At 38.0% G+C, this 18,367-nt stretch overlaps 1 protein-coding gene and 1 long non-coding RNA gene across 7 annotated transcripts in view; one reads left to right on the plus strand and one right to left on the minus strand.

Moving 5' to 3' along the window:
- The window catches only part of LOC308501774 (uncharacterized protein), a 101,545-nt gene that overhangs the window by 20,485 nt on the left and 62,693 nt on the right, over positions 1 to 18,367 (minus strand). Inside the window, exons 2-3 of one of the 6 annotated variants that reach the window (XM_081058775.1) lie at positions 6,576 to 6,711; positions 2,747 to 3,119 (exon numbers count right to left, since the gene is read on the minus strand). The exons of 4 other annotated variants lie outside the window; for them this stretch is intronic. The gene's annotated coding sequence lies outside the window, so the exon portion shown is untranslated. The remainder of the gene's footprint in view (positions 1 to 2,746; positions 3,120 to 6,575; positions 6,712 to 18,367) is intronic. One more of the 6 variants, XM_081058778.1, reaches the window with a different exon arrangement.
- Positions 1 to 18,367, plus strand: part of LOC308501775 — a 75,101-nt gene that overhangs the window by 14,032 nt on the left and 42,702 nt on the right. The window lies entirely within an intron of this gene.

Raw genomic sequence — 18,367 nt, forward strand, 5'->3', positions numbered from 1 at the left:
CCAACAGCTGCTCACATTTGCACCCCAGAGATTGCTTCTTGTCCCTGATACCTATTCTCCCCTTCTCTCTGAGAGTAATAGAATCCCTGTGTACATTGCAGCCCAATATGAAGACGGCATTTCCCAGAGAATCTATACAGAAGTAATATGAGCAACCTCTAGGTATAATCCTTAAAGGGAAGAGGCATACCCTTCACTTGCCCTTTCCTCCTTTGCCTTTCCTGCTCTATGGGATGTGGATGTGGTGGTGAATCATCTTGAAGCATCCGGAGGAAGGCAACACTGTAGGGAGGGCAGAGAAGATAGAAGGAAAGGATCCTGCCTCCCTCTCAAAGTTGCGGAACAGAGCCATTGTACCAGGTCAGGGAAATAAACCTCTATCCTGTTGAAGGTGCTGATAATGTAGTGTTAGTGTGGGACACACCGTTAGTGTAACCCAAGTAGCCCAACCTAACCCACATTGCAGCACCTCGCATAGTCCCTATTAGTTGTTTCATAAAGATAAAAAGGAATGAGGGAAAAGATTTTTAAGGTCTGTAGCAGTAAGGAAACAGTCTACATAATGGCAGAACTATAGCAAATTAAGGAAATGTTGCTTTCAGTGAGTCATGAAGAGACGGTTTGGTTCCCCTGTGTTTCCATTTCTTTGTACCCAGTCAGGCCGCCTATGGTGAAAACCTCCAGTTTGATCTTGCTTCACTGTGCTATTAATTTATTGAAAGGCTTTGCTATTACAAGTCCAGTCCTAAATGAGGCAAGAATGTCCTTTGATTTGCAACCTTTTGTTCTGAGATGCATGAGGTTTATTAATGTTTCAAAGGGCTTTCAAATTCAAATCTACTCTGATACCAATCTAAGACATTGACAGAGCGCATATTATCACTCTACAAGTGAGCAGCCAGCACATTGCTGCCCCATAAATAGCTAACTATTGAGTGCTAAACAAGGAAATAGAAATCCCAGGTGGTAAGTGACTTGCTCAAGGTCACAGCTAGTTAGTGCAATGCCAAGAGGTAGAACTAAAGCCTCTAGAATTCTTTCCACACCGAATCATGCCAGACTTAATGGATGGTAATTTCTGGAGAGCCTCTGTCAAGTCATTTAGAATAAGGTTTCTCTGGAAATACTAGGAGGCATCCAATTCCTCATTCTTTCTCTTTGAAAATCAAAATGTCTCATGATTGGCTTTTTTTTCATCATCACTTATGGGGAAATATATGTAAGCCCCTTTTCCTAATTTATTTTATACCTACGGTGGGAAATAGTAAAAAGCAAGGAAAATTCTATTAGGTTGGTGCAAAGGTAATTGCTATTTTTGCAATTATTTCTAACCTTTTAAAGCGCAATTACTTTTGCACCAACCTAATAATTCATTTCGAACTAAGATCAATACATTCTCAACGTAATCCACTCTTTGCTTTCATGAAAAGCAGCCCATCCACATCACAGCCATCCCTTTGTTCATCTTTATTCTCTAAGCTCAGCTAGGACATCCTACTGTAAGCATGTAAGCTTGCAAGTGCTCTTGCTTAAGGCACAGAAAAGTATTTGATGGTTTAACTCATAAAACTATTTTTTTAAAAGAAGTACAGCAAGAATCCACTGAAGTTTAATCATGGAAATTTTTCTGGAAGGAGAGCTAGACAGGTGTTTTGCCTTCCAGGGCTTTGTGATTATGATTAGGGTGCTGGGTCCAGGTGGCTTTGTGAGCAGTTACTCAACATCAGTGATAAAGAAAACTTGCTGTGTTTTTCCAACCCCCAGGGCCAGCAAAGAGCCCCAGTGTGCCCTGTGAATCAATCCTTTTTTCTGTATCCCCAACCATGTTCTTCATATAGTGGGAGGTCAATAAAATAAATACTCATCGAATAAATAAGCCACTAAATAAATAAATGGATCTTTTCAAGCCAACTTTTAAAATACTCTCTGTTCTCAAGTGTACAATTCTGTAATACATCATCTCTATATCATATTGTGTGTTCACCACTCAGAGTCAGTTCTCCTTCCATCACCATATATTTAATCCCCTTTAGCCTCATCTACCACCCTTTCCCTCCTTACCCTCTGGTAACCACTAAACTATTGTCTATGTCTATGAGTTTTTATTTCTTTATTTGTTTGTCTTGTTCCTTTGTTGCTTTCAGTTTTATATCCCACGTATCAGTGAAATCATATGTTTCTTGACTTTTTCTATCTGACTTATTTCACTTAGCATAATAATCTCAAGATCCACCCATGTTGTCACAACCTATGTAACTTTACTAACCGTTATCATCCTAATAAACTTTAATTAAAAAAAAAAAAACCTCTGTTCTCAATTCACTGGACCATCTTATGACAGCCATCCTGTGTGATCCATCAGTGGGTGACCCAAAACAAGAAAACTGTGTGTAACACAAGCCCAAAGACCCAGGGAGCCAGAAAAAAAAGAGCAGAGAACATTCAGGAATGTATCCTGCTTTTCTATGCAAGAAAATAAAGATGACTAATCAGGATGGGTATGAGAAGCCTGGAATCAAGCTGAATTCTAAAGTCACAACTCAAGCAGCATTTAGAAGGAAACCAGCAGAAATTTTGCCCTACTTACACTTTGCATTTTTAACTGGTAAAAGAAATTTAATGAAAAGTGTGGTGCCATGAAGGGCCTGGGAACTCAGGCTAGTAACCAAACATCCTAGAGGTTTGTTTGTGGAGGTTGTTGTGTCTTGACCCTGGAAAAGCTAAAGCGAAACTGGGGGTATCTTACCCTTTAATCAGCAAAGGTACTAATCTGAGCAAGCAGAATGTCTGTCCAGGCTTCCCAAATGCAATTTGTATGGAAACCAAATGGAAAAACAGCCCCCAAGTTGCCGAACTGGGAATCAGTCTTATAAGACAATACTAATAATTCCTTGCATATATACAGCATTTAACAAGTTACAGAACAGTTCCCAAGCATTAGCTTATTTGAGTCTCAGAACAGCCCTGGGGGGAGGAAGGGTAGATGTTATTCCAACTGTGTTGAATATCTTTAGGAATTGATACTGGTTCTTTATTGGTGAGAAAAATGCATGCATTCATGCTTCCTTTTAAGGATCAGATGTTGGTTCCTTTGTCTCAACTGATTCCACATTCATGCCCTAAAAAACAAAAACAAACAAACCAAAAAATAAAGAGAGACAGACAGAGAGACAGACAGAAAGAAAAGTTCCTGCAGTCCTGATAATAGCATCTCTCCAGGGTACCTAACCTTATTTTTCATGATTACTACGTGAAACTAAAACATCCTGCAATTGTCATGGTGGGGTCCCCATCTGTAAATCCTCACAGATTCATAGGGTTTTAGAATAGAAATAAATTTAGATACCATATGGTATACCCATTATCTTCATTTATCAATCACGGAGTTTCCGACATATGAGCTACAGGGAAACAGAATGATAATTTTTGATAGGGTCAAAGAATATATGATTCTCCTTCCTCTTTTCTACTAGCTGATTTCCCAATGTCCTTTATGTAAAAAGAGAGTGAGAGGGAATATTAAAAAACAAACAGACACCCTGATATTTGAGACTTATTGCAGACAAAGAAAAATAAATTACATGTGAGTTAGAGGGGAGGGAGGAATGAATAGGCAAAGCACAGAGGATTTTTAGGGCAGTGAAACTACTCTGTCTGATACTGCAATGGTGGGTATGTGTCATTATGTTTGTCCAAATTCATAGAATGTACAACACCAAGAGTTATCCTAATGTAGACCATGGACTTTGGATGATGATGTGTCCGTAGGCTCATCAATTGGAATAAATGTAGCAGTTTGATGGGAGATGCTGTAAATTGGCTAATTCCATCCCAAGGCCTGATGTCTCTTAAATAATGCATATAATAAGATACAGTTATTTTACTGGAAGGAAGCCAAAGCAGCCAGACCCATTACTGGAGAGAGTCCCATCAGAGGAGAAACCAGTCTTGGCATTCCAGAAATACCCTGCTACAGAAACATGTGGAATTAGAGTCACAGAATGTTAGACTCTCAGAACCAAGGAAGAAAATCAGTCTAAATCCTCTTTGTGTTCCCCAGAACCTAGCCATAGTCTTGGAACATAGTAGGATCTCAAAGCTTAAACAGGGAGAAATTCTCTGGGGGAGAACCTTCATGAGATTCATATTGATGTGATCATAAGACCTCATTTGTCCTCATATGCCTAGATGGCCCAAGGAATGAAATCAGCTTGTGAAGCCTGCTGATCACATTCCCATTTTAATATGTCCCAGTCTCTCTCCCCACCCCCTACCCCCACTGGTCCTAGGAAGTACACTGCCTTGGTTTACATACTGCTGGGATAGTAGCCCTTCCCCTGGAACTACAAGAGAAAGCAGGAAAAAGCTCAAAATTTCCAGCTGTTTCCTGATCACAGAGAACCTTGATCTAGAGCAGTGTCATCAATGCCAGAATCAGAAGGGAACAATGATGATGCTGCAATCCCATTAAAGGCCATAAAGGGAATCTTAAAAGAAAAATCTTACTAGAGGGCAAGTCTCAGACTCCTAAGACAATATTCAAAAGAGGAATTTACTCTCCAGTTTTCTTCTTGTTATATTTTCTACTTCCATTGGATTCCCAAATAGGCTATAGTTGTTATTCCAGTTATACTCAGGATTGCCTTCCCAACTCTGCTCCTCAATAGGGTAAGCCTGAGGAGCTTCTCCTGATTGTTATGCTCTGGCTTTCCCAGTGGATTCTTTTCTAGGCACTTCACTAAATGGTTCAAATTAATCTTCAATGAATTCCCAACTAAAATCCTGTTCCAAGATGTCACTGAATTCTCCACTGGTATGCCTCAGTCTAGGGACATTGTTCCATGTAGAAGACACCAAATAAAAGATAATCAAGCAAATACAAGCAAGAGATTGAGCATTTTTCATCAGTCGAAGTCTGTGATAAGTCTCTCCCCACTTCCCTCACAGACAGGAGAGGAGAGGACATGCTTGCATTTCTCAATCATCTCTACTGTTAAAGAGAAAACCACAGGCCCAAAGTGGTGTCTGTTGTGCTAAAGCTTGTGATACCAAACCTAGATTTGATACCTGACCTAATTGCTATTTCAACCTTTCCTGGAAATATAATGTTAATCAACCAGTCTGTAATTTTCTGGTCATGACAGAAAGGTAATCTGTCATGTGGGCCCTCTCCATTCCCAGCCCCCAATAGAAAGAAGAGGCAATCTGCATGATAAAACCCTTGCTGTTCCCTTCTCCTCCAAAATAGACATCTTGGTCTTATAATAACCTTTTTTTTCTTTTGTTACTAGCTCCCTTACCCCTCCCTTCTTCCTATAAAAAACCTTCCATTTTGTACAAGCCCTCAGAGCACCCTTCTAGTTGCCAGATGGGATGCTACTCCATTCATGTAATAACGCCAATTAGATACATTCCCACACCATCAGTTGAGTACATTTTATGATCCAGTCACTGTCCTAAGCACCAAAGACACGTGATTCTCCTTTTTATCCTAAATGGGCAAGACAAATGGGTAATACAATGGGTTTTAAGAGAATAAAATATCTAAGAAGAGGGGGAAAACACTTCAAGCAAATATGAGCTAAGATATAAAATGATGCATGTTCCTGATGGTCTTTCATTCATTCGTTCATTCAACAAAAATCACCTGATAATCATATGCAAAGCCCTGTAGTAAGTGTTTAGCATACAATGGTGCCTAAGACATCACTATTGCCATTAAGGAGTTTACAATCCAGAGGAGAGGAGAAGCAAGGAGGCAGCCAATTGCAATGCCATTTGTTTAAGGGGAAGCATGCTTGGGGTGTGTTCTCTCTGAACTTAGAAGGAGTCGAGGAAGGCATAAAGACATGAAACCCAAAGGATAACTGTTGCCCTGTAAAGGAGGTGGGAGTTGTAGGGAGAAGTTTCTGGTAGAAGAAAAAGAAGGAAATCCCTCTTTCTCTGTCTTTTTTCTAAAACTATGTATCTACAGGCATACCTCAGAGATGTAGTGGGTTTGGTTCCAGATCACCACTATAAAGTTAATACTGCAATAAAGCAAATCACGGGATTTTTTGGTTTCCAATACATATGAAAGTATGTTTACACTATACTGTATTCTATAAAGTGTGCAATAGCATTATGTCTGAAAAAACAATGTACATACTTTAACTTTAAAATATTACTAAAAACATGCTAACCATAATGTGAGCCTATAGCAAGGCATAATGTTTTTGTTGGTGAACGGTTTTGCCTCGATGTTGATGGCTTCTGACTGATCAGGGTAGTGGTTGCTGAAGGTTGGGGTGGCTTTGGCAATTTCTTAAAATAAGACAACAATGAAGTTTGCCATATAAATTGACTCTTCCTTTTTTAAGTGATTTTTCTGTAGCATGCACTGCTGTTTGATAGCCTTTTACCTATAGTAGAACTTCTTTCAAAATTGGAGTCAATCCTCTCAAACCCTGCTTTATCAACTAAGTTTGATCAACTAAAGTCTTGCATGATCACTTCAATAATCTTTACAGCATCTTCATTAGGAGTAGATTCCATCACAAAAAACTTTCTTTCCTCATTCATAACAATTAACTCACCTGTTCCAGTTTTATCATAAGATGACAGCAATTCAGTCACATATTCAGGCTCCACATCTAATTCTAGTTCTCTTGCTATTTCCACCACATCTACAGTTACTTCGTCCACTGAAGTCTTCTGTCGCGTCCTGCGCAACTAGAGTTGTGGGGAGTGAGGAGGGCGGTGCAGGGTTAAGAAAAGACAGTAGTCATGAATAGAGTTTAAGCAGACCAAGGGACCCCCAATCTCAAGGACTGGAAGCTCCAAATTGGGCCTTGCATCAGCTTTTATTAGTTCAGTGGGGAAGTAAAGGAGGTAAAGCTTGTCAATCTCAAGATCTGTGAATCCTATACATCATAATAGGAAACCATTCAAGTCAATCACCCTTGCCTGCAGGCAGCTGGACAAAACCTATATGCATATGAATAGATGGAGAGCACCTCATTGAATCACTTCCCTTGCAGGTTTTGGGAAGAAATGCAGCCACAAAATCTGAGGCTTTCCTTAGCCTGAGGAAGGTGGGGGGCTGTGCCAACCTCTGTGAACCTCGTGGGTTCTTCTGTTGGTCCCCACGTGACTGCACCTGGCTTGAGTCATTCCTTCCGTGAGGACTCTTACTCGTCATTGACTGTCCAGTCATGTTTCTGGGACCAAACAGGGAGGCATAAGGGGAAAACACAAAGATTTAGCAAAGTCCCTGAAACGATCCATCTTACAGACTCTCCTTTCTTTGGGGACAGATACAAGGAAACAAACAGTTAAGCTGCTGCGTGGCGAAAGTCTTCCTCCCCTCAAAGTCATCCAAAAGGATTGGAATCCACTTCTTCGGAACTCCTGTTAATGTTGATATTTTGACCTCTTTCCTTGAATTATGAATGTTCTTAATGTCATCTGACATTAAGATGGAGAATGGAGAATCCTTTCCAGAAGGTTTGCCCAGATCCCTCAGGGGAATCACTATCTACGGCACCTATAGCCTCATGAAATGTATTTCTTAAATAGTAAGACTTAAAAGTTGAAATTACTTTTTGATCCATGAGCTGCAAAATGGGTGTTGTGTCAGCAGACATGAAAACACATGAATCTGATTGTACATCTCCTGCAGAGCCTTTGGGTGACCAAGTGCATTGTAAATGAGTACTAATATTTTCAAAGAAATCTTTTTTTCTGAACAGTAGATCTCAACAGTGGGCTTAAAATATTCAGTAAACCATGTTGTAAACAGATGTGCTGTCATCCAGTCTTTGTTATCCCATTTATAGAGTACAAGCAGAGTAGATTTAGCATCATTTTTAAGAGCCCTAGGATTTTTCAAATGGTAACTGAGCATTGGCTTTAAGTTTAAGTCACCAGCTGAGTTAGTCCCCAATGAGAGAGTCAGCCTGTCCTTTAAAGCTCTGCAGCCAGGCATTGACTTCTCTTCTCTAGTGATGTCATCTAGATGTCATCTTCTTCCAAATAAGGCCATTCATCTACACTGAAAATCTATTGTGTAGTGTTGCCACCTTCATTCATTATCTTAGCTAGATCTCCTAGATAACTTGCTGCAGCTTTTACATCAGCATTTGCTGCTTCTCCTTCCACTTTTATGTTATAAAGATGGCTCTTTTCCTTAAACCTCATGAACCAACCTCTGCTACCTATCCAACTTTTCTTCTGCAGCTTCCTCACCTCTCTCAGCCTTTATAGGATTGAGGAGAATTAAGGCCTTGCTCTGGATTAGGCTTTGATTTAAGGGAATACTGTGGTTGGTTTGATTTTTCCAGACCACTAAAACTTTCTCCATAACAGCAATAAGACTGTTTCACTTTTCTTTTCTTTTCTTTTTTTTCTTTTTTTGATGAGGGTGTTGCAAGGACTGTTGCATTCTCTAAGGAGTTCTTGTCATTTGAGACTGTTAATGATAAGGATTAGTCCTTTCCATGCTTCAGGTTTTAGAGGGTATTGTTTCCCATAAGGAAATAGAGTGGGGTCCTTCAGATGAATGTGGACTGGAGTGGCTGTTAAGGTGCGACCAATTGTCCCTTGTGATGCTCAAGCATCAGGGTTGATGTTCGTTTCTACTACTGGGAGGCAACCAGGAATACTTCCTGGAGCTAGGAGAACAATGCCGTCATGTCTCTTCCTCATAGTGGAGTAAGGCTTTCTGGAATGAGTAAGAAGGAGTGGGAGAACATTAGGTCACCCTGTATACAGTTAATTGGCTTGTCCGTGACTCCGCGGACAGTAACATGTTGATTGGAGAAGGTTCCTTATATTTTTGAAGAGACTGTTGAACTTCTTAACATAGGAAATAACAGAATTGAGGTTAAAATCTAAAACAATGGGCAGCAGTTAGAGCCAGGGCTTTGAGGTCTTTTGATAAAACTTTTCTAGAGTCCTTTTTAAGGTTAATTTGTTTATTTTACATTTTCTTTGAGGTATGGACCAATGATAAAGAACAGGCTGAGTAAAAGGAACCCAAATCTGGGGACTGTCTTTATCTTTACAACCAAGCAGTTTTCAGAGAAAAAAGGTCCAGGGTGAGCAGCCAAAGGTTACACTTTCTTATCATTTGTTTGTTCACTGGAGTACCACTTTTCATTGCCTTCACTGCAAGAATTTTTCCTTTGCATTCACAACATGACTAACTATTTGGCTTTCAACATACCTTCCTCACTAAGCTTAATCATTTCTAGCTTTTGATTTAAAGTGAGAGATGTGTGACTATTCCTTTTATTTGAACACTTACAGGCCATTGTAGGGTTATTAACTGGCCTAATTTCAATATTATTGTGTATCAGGGAATAGGGAGGCCTAAGAAGAGGGAGCAAGATGGGGGAACTGTCAGTCAGTGGAGCCAAAACACACAAAACATTTATCAACCAAGTTTCCCATATTATATGTGCATGGTTCATAGTGCCCCCAAACAATTTCAATAGTAACATCAAAGATTACTGGTCACAGATCACCATAACAAATATAATAATGAAGAAACTTGAAATATTGCAAGAATTACCAAAATGTGATACAGAGACAAGAAGTGAGCAAATGCCATTGGAAAAATGGCACATAGACTTGCTCAATAGAGAGTTGCCATAAACCTCTAATTTGTAGGGGGGGAAAAACCCACAATGTGTGCAAAGTGCAATAGAGCAAAGTGCAATAAAATGGGGTATGTATATCTCAACTGTACCATGTAGTATGTAGTTCTGGGATAAAAAAGAATTTAGATTCATGAAAGAATGGCAGAGAAAACAAAGAAAATAGTTTTTAAATTGTGCTTTATACTTACATTGGTAATAAACCATCCTGATTTTAAAAGCAAGATGGGAAACACCTAGAACACAATAATCTGTATCGAGGGGGGAAGCAAAGTGCAAAACCATATATACAACATGCCTATAACTGAATTTTTTAAAAAAGGCACATATAAAAAACTGTGACAGAAACACTATCAAGTTACCTATTGTTTGATTCTACTTGCACAGTAAGCTTTTGAATATTTTCTCATTTATTTTAATAATAATTGTATTGAGTGAGCATGATTCTCCTTTGTAGTAAGGGGTAAATTTATTTTTTAAAAAATACTGCCATCTCTTTTACATGTCCCTACATGTATAGTATTAACTCTTTAACAAATTTATATATTGAAAGTCAGACATTGTTCTAAGTATGAGTAGAAAATAAAATAGGCTTAGTCCCTGCCATCCTGGGTGGAGGAAGAGAAACATCAATAAACAAGTAAATATAAATAAATGAGATGGGTTGCATAGTATTAAAAAAAAATCATCAAGGAAACTATACAGGCAGTGCTGTGTAGCAGGTCTGGAGGAAGTTAACAGATATGATATTTTATATGGGGGCTCTGAGAATGCTATTTGAGGAAGGCTTTCAACAAAGACATATGCTACCTGGAGAAGAAGTGTTCCAGTCAACAGGAACAATAAGTGCAAAGGTCCGGAGGGGGGAGGGGACATGCCTTGATTATTTAGGTTTGGTTAGTTTTCTTCATGCTCTGTTGCCTGATCTTCTCCCAATATAGTATGAATAAAATTAAGCACCACCAGAGAGAAATTTTCAGGGGGTAAATATATATACCAGACATAATTCATTCAACCAATATTTATTGAGTACCTGTAAGATACCAAGCACTGTTGCAAGTGTTAGGGACCAAACAAAGTCTAAAACAAAGTTTCTGGCCCTAATGTAGCATAACATTGTAGACGGAGCAACTGACAAGTAAGAGAAGTAAAAAATACTTTGCATGCTGTCCAGTACAAATGCTAAGAAGGGAAGGAAAGGAGAGAAGAGAGAAACGGACTGCATGTGTTGGTAAGGGAAGAGCTACAGAACTTAGATGGATTCTGAAAGAAACAGAGGTCAAAAAGATGAAGGAATAGAGAGCTGGTTTTCCTATCCTGGAATTGGTGCTTCAATATGGATTAAGAGTGAGAAATAAAGATCATAATTTCAAAATAGCCACAAAGTCTTCAATTCACTTTAAGACCGTATTTCACGTTATTCTCTTCTCTCACACAGAGCAGCTGGCCTGTATTCAAGGAATCACAATAAGCCGACTCACAGAAAACTTAGCTTTCACAAAGCATAATTAAGGAATCAACTCTTCCAGAATAACAGCTAACATATATTGAACACTCACTCTGTGCCAATCACTGTTCCAAGGGCTAGCTAGATATATATCTATATAGATATAGATATAGATATAGATATAGATATAGATATAGATATAGATATAGATATAGATATAGATATAGATATAGATATAGATATAGATATAGATATAGATATAAATAAAGCTTATTTTTTCCTGCACAGCAATTCTATGAAGTGGGTGCTATCATTCCCAATTCATGAACACAGTGAACGAACAAAATGAAAAGTGAGACTACTTGTTTGAGGTCACACGGATTGAGTGGCTGAACCTGGAACATAAACCCATGGTATCTGACATGTAGGTGCAAGCTTTGAACCACTGTCATATCCTGTACTGCTTCCACTGCCAGGACAAAGGAAACCCATATAGAATAAATCTCACAGTAAAATAAGGATGACTTAGAATAATCGCACCATATTAGAACATGAAATGAGTTCATAAATCTTGTCACATACCCTGATCCTGGAGACCCAGGATGAATGGCCCAAAGCAAGGTGTCAAGTGTTCCAACGCCTATGCTGGCCTTTTCCAATACAATATATTTGTGGTAGTTATTATTCATGGCTATTGATCTGTAAATCATATCTTTGCTTAAAGAGCACAGATAAACAAAATTCCTAGTTGTGTGTGTGTCTGACTTTTAGTACTTAGGTAGCCAGATTTTTTATAGAATGCATACTCAAAAAAATCCATAAATGTAACTGCTCTAAATCTAGTTGATAGGTCTGCAATTCTTCTAGCCTCACTGCTCCTCGTTACCTTAAATATAAAGTATGAACACCTTCTCCTGGGCAGGAGCCCCAATTCTACTTAGGAACAGAATCAATGCAATCAAATATTCAGGGAACAGAATCAAGGCAATCAAGTGTCCAGGAGAATCAGCCTGACAATGCCTAGCACCAAGGCTGTGTGTTCATATGTACCAAGAACCACCTACCCAAGTGACTTCTTTCTTGTAATTTTCTCTCACAGGACAAGTGTCTATTGTGAATTGCTTTGTGCATTGCTGGGCTAGGTGCTGGGAAGACCACAAAAGATGAGACACAATCCTTGTGGTGAAGGAAGTTAACACAATGGACTAAGATCCAAAATGATAAGTAGCAGGAAGCAAGTATTAATTCAGTTACTGATTGATTTATTCAGTAAGCATCATTCATTAAGTATTTCTGAGGTAAGCTGAAGAAGGCTAAGTGAAGCTGAGGGAGAAAGCTACATAGGCTCATGAAGGTTGAGAAGAAATGAATAGTTAGAGAGGGTTGTACAAGAACCTTACCAGGAAAGCAATGAAGAGCAGAAACAAAGGTAAGAGGAAATAGGGAGGAACCCGAAGAAACCATGTTCCAGAAAGACTGGAAAAGACTCAAAGCACAAGCAACAAGGCTAAACTTATACCACGGATCCTGTAATCCACTCCATTTGTGGCAGGAATCATCTCCCTTTGACATGACTTCACGTATAGATGTCCACTGGCTTACCACCAGCTTCCACTGGTAACACACTTCTTGGCTTAGTAAGTTCATACTTCTAGTAGAAGTAGTAATAACTAAACCATTAATACTATGGTAATATTCCTCTGTAGTTTGATTCAGTAACAAGTCCAACTTCACACAATGGTCATTCCTAAGGCTGGGATGAAATAAATATAACACAAAATTGCTCATAATCCGTAACCCCCAAGCCTCCCAAAAATAGTGATCATTTATTATGTGCTAAATCGAGAGGAAACAGTAGTTTCCTTCTACCCTCTCCCATCGTCATTTGAAAGGAAAAATGAGAAGGGAAGAATACATAGGGTCTTAGGCCTTAATTTTACAATCTAGTTTAGGAGGCAGGTGTATAATGGAGCAAAAATAAAACAAAAAACAAGAAAGGAACAATGTTATGAGAGTTTACAAGGACATGTGACCAAAATCGGGAATTGAGAAGCTTGTAGGCCAAGGGAGCATTTGATTTGAACTTTTAAGAGAGGGAAATTAGAGATGGGAGAGACATTCTGAGCCTAAAGCTCTGTTTCACCAGCCACTAATGTCCACTAAGAAAGATAAGCAATTTGCCTCTGGGTGGAAGCCTCTGATCCTGTTTGTCCCTTTGTTAATCGCTCTAAGGGATTCCACTGAAAGGATAAGGAGTCATTATGCCTCCTTGAAGCCATAAGACAGGAATTCATTATGTAATTGCTTTTATTCATAGAAAAAGGAAAAGTTCTGTTCTGGTCCTTCTGTGGAAGATACTGAAAAGAGATTATTTTTCTTTAATTACTGCTGTCTGACTCCGGGTCTTCTTCCCCCATTCTTTTTTCTTTACTACTGCTTATGCCCTTGAACTCTTCTTTGCAGAAAAAGGGTTATATTTGTTTCCAAAAGACACTGTAACAAAGTACCACAAACCGGGTGGTTTAGAAGAACAGAAATGTATTCTTTCATAGTTCTCGGGGTTCAGAAGTCCAAAATCAAAGTGTCAGCAGGGCAGTGCTTTGACAGTTGTAGGGTAGAATCCTTCCTGCTTCTTGCTCCCGGTGGCTCCCGGGGTTTCTTGGCTTGTGGCAGCGTAACTCCAGTATTTGCCTTGTCTTCTTCATATGGCCTTCTCTGTATGTCTAAGGACACTTGTCACCAGATTTAGGTAGGACCCAGCCTGACAATCTAGAGTGATCTCATTTTGAGATCCTTAATTTAATTGAGTCTACAAAGACCCTTTCATCAAATAAGGTCACATCCACAGGTTCTGGAGATTAGGACGTGGGCATATCTTTTGAAGAGCCACCATTCAGCCCACCACAAAGATCTTCTTGCTAATAAATTATCGTATTTATAGAATTTTCATTATGTCACAAATTCTAATCACACATTTTTGACGTTTTGGAGTAATTTAGGAAGTATCTATGACATCATCTCACCAAATAGCCTTCATATAGATGACAGTAAGATGACATAGCAAAAAAATTGGATAATTGATCATCCGTTTACATTTCCCTTGAATGTTAATGTAAATTTAAACACTTGACATAGGAAATTGCTAAAAGAGCAATTGATACTTCAATTATCTCTAAAAATACTTGGCTGCAACAAGCTAGTGTCTTTCCCCTGTTAGATGATCTTGTCTTCCTTGGTGAATTTGAACAGTGTAATAGTTAGGAATCTGGCTCTCCTAGTATTAAATTGAGATTTATCCTGTTTTAATTAACAAAGCAGAGAACCAAGAAGTGTTACTACTACTTATAGCATTATTTTTATTTCTGGATAAAATTACACAAAAGCACATGGAAAAGTGTAACATTTAATAACTTTGTTTTCACTTTAAATCAGGGTCTCTCAACCTTGGCATATTGACACTTGGAGCTAGATAATTTGGCTGTGGGGGCTCTTGTGATTATAGGATGTAGCATTTCCAGCCTCAACCAACGAGATGCCAAGGCTTCCCCAGGCTTTCCAGACATCTCTGTGGGATAGAATTGCCCCTGATTGAGCAACCAGTTTAAATGGAAAAAAAGGAAAAAAACTATTTCAAAACTTGAAAAGTAAAAATTTCTGTTGATTTGTGTAGAAGGGAAAGTGACCCTGATAGTTGTGATATTACAAATTTGCTCATAAAAGCATAGAAAATCTTTTGTGAGAAGCTACGATAGAAAGCAACTATATGTTTCAAACTTATTGCTACTGATTCTTTCTGAATTTGTGTCTCCATATTTTAAAAAAATGGAAATGATGATACCCCTTCAAAGTACTGTGAGATCAAATAAAAGATCAGAGAGCTAAGCTCATAACAGGAAGACAAAAAGAAATGTTAGTATCTTTCTTTTCTAATGGAGCTATGGAGGCTTTTTCTGTTTTGTTTTTGTATGTTTCAGCATAATTTTGATTCCATAAGTTTATTTTAAGATTGTGTGAAGCAGTATCTTCATTTAAGTCAAACCAGAATCTAAGTTGGCTGTTTGTGGTACTGTCTTTATTTTAATCTTAAGGGATATCTGAAGAGAAAGAAAAAAGGAAAGGTGAAGGGGCAATAGAAAAAACAGGCAGAATATTTCCTGCTGCCATCCTGATAGATCTCTTTTCAGAGGAGTTAAGGGAAAAAAAGTTAGAGAAACCATGTTCAAAAAAGACTTGGAGCATAAGCAATGATAAACTGACTCCATGAATTTCTTTTTCAAAAAGATCTTGTGATCTACTCCATTGGGAGAGGGAATTCTGTACGTGCAACATTATTAAAAGTGTAGATATCCTACTAGAACATAACTAGCCTTCACTACCCCATTCCTGGATGCAGTAAGGTTTTTACATCTCTTCCACCCAAAATATTAATAACTAAAACCTTAATAATCAAAGTGCTCCAGTGTATAAGGAAGAAGGTCCCAGTTTGGTTCAGTAACAAGGTCATACTGTAATAGAGGTTTTTATATCTTTAGACCAAATGAGACTTCGAACCCCAGATTTACGTATTCAACTATCTAATGGATTTTTCTCTACAAGGGCCTCAAATCAAAGAGTTCAAAACAGGGTTCATCTTCTGTCCCCAAAACCTGTTCCTCCTCCTGTGTCACCTATCACACTGGTCTCTGCTCTCTACTACTCACTCTCCATGCTAATCTCTCCTCAGGCACTAAACTTGTCAAGTGTTCCTTATCTCCTTTTCCTCCTTTATCCCACAGAGCTAATAAACTAAATTCCTGTTGATTCTATTTCTTAAATCTGCGCCTTCCTTTCATTCCCAATTGAATGCCAGCATGTTTTACTGGCAACAACCTCCTAACTGGTCTCCCTGCCTTCAATCTTGCCCCTTCCAATTAAGTGAACACAGTATAGAGGGAGTGTTGTTTTTCCTAAGGAGCAAATCTGTTTACCTCTTCCTCCCACTTAAAATCTTTCACTGATTCCACCATTTCCCTCTGGATAGATTCCATACTTTTTAAAAATTAATGGATTTTCCAATTACAGTTGACATTCAATATTATATTTCAGGTGCACAACACAGTGATTAGACATTTATATGCCTTATAAGTGATCATCACCATAAGTCTAGAACCCATCTGACACCGTACATAGTTCTTACGATATTATTGACTATATTCTCTATGCTGTATTTTACAATCCTGTGACTACCGTGTTTCCCCGAAAATAAGACCTAGCCAGACAATCAGCTCTAATGCATTTTTTGGAGCAAATATTAATATAAGACCTGGTCTTATTTTACTATAAGACTGGGTATAATATAATGTAATGTAATACAATGTAATGTAATATAATATAATATAATATAATATAATATAATATAATATAATATAATATAAAACGGGTCTTATATTATTTTTTGCTCCAAAAGACACATCAGAGCTGATTGTCTGGCTAGGTCTTATTTTCGGGGAAACAGTGTATGTTTAAAACTGCCAATTTGTAATTCTTAATCCCTTTCACCTTTTTTACCAAGGTCCATATTTTTAATCCAAGGGCCTTGATTATTTCCCCAAGTTCATTTCTTGGCACTAACTCTCTTCAACCCTCCAGCACCACGATCACTGCACCCGCCCCCCCATTAACACACAGTCTAAACTCAGGTCACACTGGGTACTTTCAATTCTCCAAACACCAAGTTCTCTCTGCTTCTGCTCCTCCACATCCCCAGCCTTCTTTCAGCTTATTATATCCTGCTCTGCCCATTTCAGTTTAGATATCATTCCTTCAGGAAGATTCCCTAAGTCTGCCAAGAAAGGGTCACATGTCCTCCCTATGTGCTTCAATTTCATATTTACATTCCTAAGACAATGAGCTCTTTCTTGTTTCACAATTTTGTCCCCAGCTTTTAGTCTCTAGTATGTTGTTAATAATCGTTGTTGAATAATTGACATACCTGGCAAATGAGACAATATTTCAGTTTTCCTGATTGTGATCATTATATTTATCTTAGCATCTCTCCTATTACATATTTATTTGTTGAATAAATAGGTATGCTTGTCCCATTACACACAGATCTTTCAGTCTATACCTAAACAAACTGCTTTTATTGTCTCTATTCAATACAGAAAACTTTTTCCTAACTCTAGGCCCAAGTTTTTTATTTTTCTTTTAAAGAATCACAAAAAATGTAGTTTGTATTTTAAATGTTCTCTAAAAAATGTAAACAATGTTAAAGGCATTAGCGATGTAATCTGATGTTTTCCACATATTTTCTTTCTAAAAGTATTGTAGTTAAAAACACATAACATTAAATTTACCATCTTAACTATATTTTTATTTTCAAGGAATATTTAATAACAAGGTAGATAGCATGCTTATCTAACATGTATTTTTACATCACTGAAGTTAAAGCAAAACATCCTGTTCATTGGATTAAAATGGCTTGCTTTACCTGTGCACACTTTAGTGCAATTAGTTAAAAAGAAAAAAAAAGCCAGAATTCACCTCTGCTTTTTCATAATCAAATGACACATAAATGACAGGATATGTATCTTCTACTATTTTTTTCGTATCAGGATGCCATACCCCAATGGTCCAAAAACAAGACCTCTGATTAAGCCTGTGGCATTCTCAGATTTATGTTTCATCTTCATAATCTCAACCATGAAGTGTCAATAAGTTCATATCGGGTGTTTTTTTCTAAATGGAGTCCATTTTAAAATCCAAAATGGAGTCAACTGTAGCTTTGGTTAAGACATCAGCAAGGTCAGCATGAAATTTAGTACGTATAGATGCTCTGGCCACATCCATAAGTGTTTCCCTGTCCATCTCTTTGCTAACTTTGACTTGTTCCCAAACTGAAGTGCCTTTTCATTTGCAGATTCAAAACCTCCTGTTATTATTTTGGGATTCAGACCCTAATAATGAACACACAATTACAAAACCACCCTAGCACGGGAGTTCTTCAATTAGATGCAACTATAGTTTATAATAAAGTAAAGATAATTTTTGAAGGGATATTCTGGGTCATTCATACCCTTTCATACAATTAAGTTAATATAATGGGCTGACTTTCTGAATACATTTAAAAGGATAAATTGTCCTTTCGGTGCAGAAGAAAAGAACAGACATTGCTCTAGCACAGTGTCAAAACCAAGAGAATGTTAAGCCATCTTTACTATAAAGCCATCTTAACTATTTTTAAGTGAACAGTTCAGTAGTGTTTAGTATATTCACATTGTCATGCTACTAAAAATGAATCTCC

Source organism: Rhinolophus hipposideros, assembly GCF_964194185.1.
Source record: "Rhinolophus hipposideros genome assembly, chromosome: 9".
Taxonomy (NCBI): Eukaryota; Metazoa; Chordata; class Mammalia; order Chiroptera; family Rhinolophidae; genus Rhinolophus; species Rhinolophus hipposideros.